This window comes from Chaetura pelagica, unplaced genomic scaffold (genome assembly GCF_000747805.2).
Source record: "Chaetura pelagica isolate M959 unplaced genomic scaffold, ChaPel_1.0 scaffold516, whole genome shotgun sequence".
Taxonomy (NCBI): Eukaryota; Metazoa; Chordata; class Aves; order Apodiformes; family Apodidae; genus Chaetura; species Chaetura pelagica.
The window spans coordinates 377,932-386,274 of NW_009953654.1; the positions used below are offsets into that span (position 1 = coordinate 377,932).

Below are 8,343 nucleotides of genomic sequence, written 5' to 3' on the forward strand. Positions count from 1 at the left end.
AGCAGGCTGCTAAAATCATGTTTACATCCTCCACTCACTACAAAAAATTTCAGCAATTTATTTTGGTTCTAGAGTGCACTACAGCTTGATGATTATTAGCAATGCAGATAATCAAGCAAAGGCAAACATTTCCACTTAGAATAATTATTAAAATGTGGGAAGTCTTATGCATGGTGGCAACACTGACATTGGGACAGACACGTTACTTTCTAACTCTTGTGCATAATAACATTTATCCAGAGAAGGAGCTGAGAAAACCTATGGAGGATCTTCACTGGAGGACCAACTTCCACCATTCTCACACACAACGTGTCCCTAGAACACAAATCCCCAACATGCAGCCACCCTCTCCTGAATTCTGCTCTGCAAACTGAACAGTGAAACACTATCCTGCCTTTGTCCCAAGACCTGAAGCTTTTTTGGTTTTCCATCTGGCAAGGGCAGCTATAAATTGCAGGTGTGCCTCTTTCCCCTGCCCCATCATCAGCCACCCACACCCCCTTTCCAGGATGACAAAAAAAATGTCAGAGGTAACTGAGGACTTTCAAACATACCATATGCTTTGTACCACTTGCAGTGATGGGTTCTGCTCTGCTACCACTCTGACCGGGGCACATCCCTCCCCACCAACCACCATCCATCTTTGGTTATTAACTCATTAACAAGTTACCACAGGCAAACCAAGCAGTAACTTAAGGACAAAGCATCTCATAAAAGCACAGCAGTTAACTGCTCTGCTGGCAGTCACCATGGGGTAGGCAGGACAGAGGGGTACCATGATCAACATGTGACTGTTACTCAGCTGGAAAATGGAAGCTTCACATGAGAGCAAATTCTCATCAGCAACAATTTAGAGAAGCTAATGCTCCATCTAACAAACCGACTGTTTTTTTTTTACCTGTCCTGCCCATCCAGTCTTCTCATTCAGCTGCAAGTTCTCTTCAGCCAGTCGTGCATTTTCACTTTGTACCTCCTGCAGCTGGATCTCCTGTCCAGAAAGAGCAGGTATTACTACACCATGGCCCTTAGACTCCCCCAAATTATTCTGCAGACTGTTGACTGATGGTGCAGGATGCTGATGGGATGCTGCTCGTGGGGTGGAAGGCAGCAGCATGCAGAACTACTCAGGCAGATACCAGCCCTGTGCCAGATGAACTCTTCAGTTTCTTTTGCCCTTTATGTAGCCTCAAAGCCCAGAAGGGGAAAGACATTTCCTTGTTTGCTTCACAGCTTGTGTCACCTTATTTATATACTGCTCTCTAGAGCTTCACCTTCAACAAGTCATTAAGTTTTACCATTGCTTCTAGATCAGTGTCTTCTTGACAAATCTCAGTTAAGGAAGAAAAATTATTAGGAAGAATGATGCTAAAGAGAGTTCTAGACTGCAACTGGCTGACTCTGAGACCAGGATTCAGTCTGGCATTAGGAAAGCAGCATGAACACAGTCTCTGAGCAGGCAAGAGACCATAGACATATGGAGAGACACTGACTGAATCTGACAGGTCCAGTCCACCTGCAACAAGTTCCTACAGCATGACAGGAACTTAATAGCTGCATTATTACATAACTTCAGAGAGACATATACACACTTCCCCATCCTGATGGTTATGGATCATCAAATATCTTCTGAATATTCCAAGAGCTAATTCCTGTGCACACAACTAAGCCCCAGTACTTCAAGGTGAGCTGGTCCCTTCCAATGACCAACATGTTCCTCAGATGTCCTATTCTAAGACAGACAATGAGGCTGAGCTGTGCACTATGAACTGACCCGAAGTGAGAGTGGAGCAAGACATAAGATCATTACCTTCATCAGAAGGTAACCTTGGGTGAAACTATACATTGTCAGTCACTAATGCGGTGCTGCTCAGCAAAGTAGAAGCAGAAGAGAGAAACCTAGATGCTGTAACATGACCTGCAAAGCCTCCATAAAATTAAACAGAGGCAAGATTTAATTAAAACAGTAAGAAGTACAGAAAAAGACCATGAGTTTGTATAATTAGCATCTCAAGATGCAGAAATCTTTCAATACTTGTCTGGAGTGCATGTGCAAATGGCAAGTATCTCCTCAAACTACCAAACACCACAGAGTTCCATCCAGGGATTTATGTGCCTGTACTCAACCCACAGCTACCTGAAAGGTTAAACAAACAATTCCAACCTCAAGGCCTGGAGCCCAAAATCTGTGACACTGTTCAAATTAGGAGAAGAACTGGTGTTTCCTTATTAAGATAAACTGATGAGAATCCAAGAGGCACATAACAATGTAGCTCCTCTTCCACCATTGTGCTCACAAATGTAGGCAAGAACAACGCTTACCAGCTCTTTGCATCTTTTATGCTTTTTCCTCACTTCATGCTCAAGGTTTTCACATTTTTTGCGCTTTTTCTTGAGTTCAGATTCCTGTAAGAAACAAACATTAAGTAGATCAGTAAGTCTGCATTCTTACAAGCCCAAATTCAAGTCCAGCTTCTCAGACCCAATACTGCATCAGCTATTTTTATTTTCTTAAGAAAACCTCTTTGTGACAAACATCAACTATATAGAAACCAAGGGACATTTCTTTTTTAAAAGGTAGTGAAACAAAACAAAAATGTACAGTGAATCAGATATTGCTTTCTTCCCCAAGTCTTGCCTTTCCTGGAAACAGTTCTCCAATTCCCATTTGCACAGATGGGTCCTATTTGTATAGAATAATATGGGGGCAGGATGTAGGGGGTAAAAAGACAGAGCTGTGCAAAATATGCAGCTTGAAGCACCAGCTGTGCTGTCTTTGCTCCTGCTCTAATCTAAATGACATCTAAGAGAGAGCAGACATCCTCTGGTTATGCACTTTTATCTGCAGTAAGTTGCTACCACTCTTGGCTTCTCAGACAGATAAGAACTGCTAAACCTCACTGGGAACTATCCTAGTTTGCTAGCATCATTCACAAACGACATATTCCTCTCAGGACATGCATCAGGTGATGACATTCCACGTCAGTCAGATGTGTTCTCAGTTCAAGTAAGACTAAACCAAACACAACACAGAAGCTACTGGTGTGTTTCCCTCTCATTTTAGTGTGACATACTCCCCAGAGCTGCCCAGTCCCTGCAGCTGTCACCCAGCAACACTCCCCACACAAATGTCTTGTGTTTTCCCACTGTTTCCCCAAGCTTCCCACTTCTGCAGGGCAGTTGCACCTTAAAAAGACTTAAGTCCCCAAAATCTCTTCCTGGGTTGCATGGGTTAAAGCCCTAAGAAAAAGTACAGCACTTCTTCACCGAAAACCAGGTTCCCAACTCACCAGCTGCTGTATCTGTTGGTTGCTCTCTTGGTCTTTTATTGCATTTCTGGGAGGAAAATTTTCATGTCCTTCAGAGGCAGGTCCCAGCAGTTGCACACCCAGTTCCACCTGGAAAGCCAGTGAGATGCCAGAGAGCTCAGGAACAGCCAGGACTACAGAGCACCCCACACTGAGGGAGGAGAGGTTCTCCTGGCAGTGCTGCCTGGGAGAGTAACACTCCACACGAAAACCCCTGATCTCTGAACTGCACCTCTGGACATGGAGAAAGGTGAACACTTCACCAGGAATCTCTCAGCCACCAGAGACCTGTGCTGGAAGTCTTCTCCAGATCAGGGCCAACCAACCCAGCTTGGTTAAAGCACCCACATGAACAGTGGGCTCAAGAAAGCTCTGGAACCTGAGTTCCCAGTTGTGCCTCATCTAAGCTTTCCATGAGAGGCATCAGCAACACCTTTCCTGGCCCTTTCCAACACAATAAAAAGATGATAAGAACACAAGCCTCAAACAGCAGAGAGTAGAAATCAGAGATGTCAGAATCTAAAGAAAGGAAAGAGCAGACAAGAAATACAAAGAAATGGAGCATCCCACCTCAGCTGATAGCTGAGGACTGAAATGACACACTATGGCTTCTGTGTCGCCACCAAACCAGATGAAAGGAAACACTCTTCTGTACACATTCATACACAGGTTTCTAAGAAAATTCCTTTTATTTTGGGCTACAGACAAACACCCCTTTAATCCCCCAAACTTGTACTCTCCACTGCTATTTGACTTGACGTTGTCTGCCCAGCACAATCCCTGGCAGCAGAGCAAGGCCTGAGGTAAACAGAAGAAAGCAAGCTTTGATTAAACACTGAATTTAAAGATAAATGCATTTTAGGGACAGAAGATCTTTAAGATCAAAGGGAACTTGTACAGTGGGCAAGCAGAAGGATTTTTTTACTCCATCCCAGCCTTTAACTTTGGGTCAACCTCCCATCAGAAGTGGAATTTCTCACTTCACTTGGAACAACCTCAGTGCTGAGGGACCTATGTTCCTATGGCTGAGCCACCCTTGCAGTCAGTCATTAGGACAGTGTCTAAGCACCAGACCTAAGATGTGATTTCTTTTACCTATTTTAGGATCAAAAACCACAGGTTTGAATTACATCCATATTAGTGGCTCCACTGATGAAAGCCAGAAAACTCTAAGAGATCATACTCGAGTCCAGGTTATCGAGGGTTTCACATTTTCTGCTAAAGGGAAATTCTGAAACCACCTCCAATGCGAATCTTTCTCCTACCACCCATGAAATAAGGTTCCCTGGGAAGTCTGGAAGTCACCAACGAGCAGCTGGAGATCTTGAGATCCTCCACTCAAGCAATGGTACCCTCCAAACCCCACCCTTGGAAGCCTTCAGACCTGCTGTGATACCAGCATTTATCTCTGCAGTATCCATGCATAAATGTTTCTGAGACTGTTTTTTAAACCACCTGGCACATACTAAGTTACAAATCTGTATTTCACACCTCCCCTCCAAAATTATGCTCCCTCACAAACTGAAAATGTTCCATTTTAATCAACTTTAATTAAATTAGGTCCCAAGGAATGTAAGTGGACATGAGCTAAAATTAGATACTCACTGCAAGCACCACGCACTGTGCTTTACAAGTCACACTCCTCTCCTTGTTTGTGATTATTTCCCAGCAAAAAAAGCTAAACAAAATGATGCCATTCCTAATTACAGATAACTTATAAAAATGACAAAATTATACGTTTGCCCACAAGGGTCTAATCTCCCCCCCAAGAACAAAGACACAGCCACTGCCACATGCTCATCTACTGTTATTTTTATGCAGAACCCAGACTCAGCACTGTATTAAGCAATTGATAAAAGAGCCTGGCAGACATCATGAAGAGAGCTGTGACCTGGAGCTGTGCCACCTCACTCCCAGCAGGGACTGGAAGATGCTCAACAAATGAGCCAGGTGCAAGGAATCTGTTCAACCACCCAGTAAAAAACACTGCAGAACAGCTACTTTCCAACCCCAGCACTACCCATGGTGGGTACTGATGTTGGCAGAGACCTTGCCCAGAGAGCAGGCTGTAGGCCTGATCAGCACCTCCAGGCTGTACCAGCTACAGCCACATCTACAACAGGAGGACCTGTACCTCAGCAAACAATCAGAAAGCAACCCTGTGCAAAAAAGGCCTGGGAGTCCTGGTGGGCAGCAGGATGACCATGAGCCAGCAATGGACCTGTGTGGCCCACAACGCCAGTGGCATCCTGGGCTGCATTAAGAAGAGTGTGGCCAGCAGGTCAAGAGAGGTCATCCTCCACCTCTACTCTGCCCTGGTGAAGCCCCACCTGGAATACTGCATCCAGTTCTGGGCTCCTCAATTCATGAAGGACAAGGAACTACTGGACGAGAGTCCAGCACAGGCCACTGAGGTGATGAGGGGATGGAGCATCTGGCCTATGAGGAAAGGGTGAGAGAGCTGGGGCTGGTCAGCCTGGAGGAGGCTGCTTATAAATATCTAGAAGGCAGGTATCAGGAGGATGGTGCCAGACTCTTTTCAGCAGTGAACCTGCTTGGGAAGGGTATGGGACTAGATGATCTCCAGAGGTCCCTTCCTTCCGTGATCCTGCTCCAGAAGAATTGATGCAGCATTTTCCAGCCAACCATGTCCCATTCCCACCGCTGTGCCAAAGCAGCTCTGTGCAACATCAGGCAGAGCTGGACCAGAAAACAGAGGCAGGTTTCAGGGCAAGAGGGAGGAAGGCTGGGTTGGTTAGTTTGTTTTAACTCAGATCCATCTTGTTCCACTGGCTCAACACAAGTTGAAGCAACACAACAGAAAGGGCAGGGGGAACAAGAAGCGGAGAACAGAAGGCTGTTTTAAACCAGCACCATCACTGAAAGAAATCCCTGCTAAATGATGATTTTGCAGAGATAAGCATCACCCCAAAACCCTAAATAAAGTAGAGAAATCAGGAGAACAGAAAAATAGGATTTTCCAATGACATTTAGAGGAGAAGCTTGCTCTTTATACTCTGAGAAAGTTCTTTGAAAGCTGAGGAATACTGCCCTGCCACACCGAGCTGGGGAGCAGTCCTGGTGGGCAGCAGGATGACCATGAGCCAGCAATGGACCTGTGTGGCCCACAACGCCAGTGGCATCCTGGGCTGCATTAAGAAGAGTGTGGCCAGCAGGTCAAGAGAGGTCATCCTCCACCTCTACTCTGCCCTGGTGAAGCCCCACCTGGAATACTGCATCCAGTTCTGGGCTCCTCAATTCATGAAGGACAAGGAACTACTGGACGAGAGTCCAGCACAGGCCACTGAGGTGATGAGGGGATGGAGCATCTGGCCTATGAGGAAAGGGTGAGAGAGCTGGGGCTGGTCAGCCTGGAGGAGGCTGCTTATAAATATCTAGAAGGCAGGTATCAGGAGGATGGTGCCAGACTCTTTTCAGCAGTGAACCTGCTTGGGAAGGGTATGGGACTAGATGATCTCCAGAGGTCCCTTCCTTCCGTGATCCTGCTCCAGAAGAATTGATGCAGCATTTTCCAGCCAACCATGTCCCATTCCCACCGCTGTGCCAAAGCAGCTCTGTGCAACATCAGGCAGAGCTGGACCAGAAAACAGAGGCAGGTTTCAGGGCAAGAGGGAGGAAGGCTGGGTTGGTTAGTTTGTTTTAACTCAGATCCATCTTGTTCCACTGGCTCAACACAAGTTGAAGCAACACAACAGAAAGGGCAGGGGGAACAAGAAGCGGAGAACAGAAGGCTGTTTTAAACCAGCACCATCACTGAAAGAAATCCCTGCTAAATGATGATTTTGCAGAGATAAGCATCACCCCAAAACCCTAAATAAAGTAGAGAAATCAGGAGAACAGAAAAATAGGATTTTCCAATGACATTTAGAGGAGAAGCTTGCTCTTTATACTCTGAGAAAGTTCTTTGAAAGCTGAGGAATACTGCCCTGCCACACCGAGCTGGGGAGCAGGGCAGAGAAGTAAGTTTATTTTAATTACAGTAACTGTGGTTACTGCCCCAAGAGCCAACTTCACTCTCAGCATGGCACCACCATTTCATCCAGCCTGGGTGTTCAGGAACAGCCTCCCTTCTGCCCTGTCACTACTACTGTCAGGCTTAGTTTTGTTGCTATTTATCAGTCAGAAAATATTTTGACAACGAGGACACACTCTCCTGAGCCAGAGAAATAAAGAGCACCCATGAGAAAGACCATAATACATGCTCTTGTCTGACAGAATCTGCAGGGTCAGTTGAAGGAAGGGCCATTCAAGGAAGATAAGGGCAGAGCACAGGGGAAAAAAGAAGCCTGTGCATTCCTCTTCATCATGGAGGAATTTAGAAGGTGAGGAACCTGAGGACAGGAATAATAAATTACAGAGAACAGAGGATCTCTCTCAAACCCAGCTGTCTTCAAGAACAACTATGGAAACCAACAAAAGATACAGTAACAAATCTCCAAGATCAGACAATATTCACCCAAAGGTTCTAAAACCCCCTCTGGCATGAACTGAATCTCTGCTTCAGCACAGCAGTAACTGAATCAAGGTGTGCAGTGTGTCGCTCCTCCAACACCACCATAATACAAAAATCACTGGAAGGTGGCAAATGGCAAGTTTTAGGTGTATTCCAGTGGAGATCTGTGGAAGCACAGTACGTTTGATACCTGTTCCAAGCAAACGGATAGAAATTGCAACAAAAATTAGGCAGATCCTTGAAAAAATCCCAAACAAACAGATATTGGGGAACAAGCCACCGTCACAAATCTGTAAGTTTTTGCTAAGGTGTCAGCAAGTAAACAGGTGAGGGAGACCCAGTAGGAACAATGTGCTGGGATGCTCTGGGCACAGTGCTTTGAAAGGTTTCTGCAGACACTGAGCCACCAGAGGGTGAGGGTTCTTCTGGGCTAAATGTCTAGTAAAAATGAGAATTCTGAAAGAAAGGCAGCAGAAACTGTGCTCTGCAAGACTACAGAGGACCAGCAGACAAATGATGTTTTAACAGAGCCCAGTGCTTAGGCCAAGAAAAAAAAAACACAAC

At 45.5% G+C, this 8,343-nt stretch overlaps 1 protein-coding gene across 1 annotated transcript in view; it reads right to left on the reverse strand.

Annotated features, from left to right (window-relative positions):
* BZRAP1 (benzodiazepine receptor (peripheral) associated protein 1) overlaps window positions 1-3,392 on the reverse strand; it is a 41,734-nt gene extending 38,342 nt beyond the window's left edge. The window contains exons 1-3 of the mRNA XM_010000199.1: window positions 3,288-3,392; window positions 2,320-2,403; window positions 899-988 (exon numbers count right to left, since the gene is read on the reverse strand). The gene's annotated coding sequence lies outside the window, so the exon portion shown is untranslated. The remainder of the gene's footprint in view (window positions 1-898; window positions 989-2,319; window positions 2,404-3,287) is intronic.
* Window positions 3,393-8,343: the final 4,951 nt, after the last annotated feature.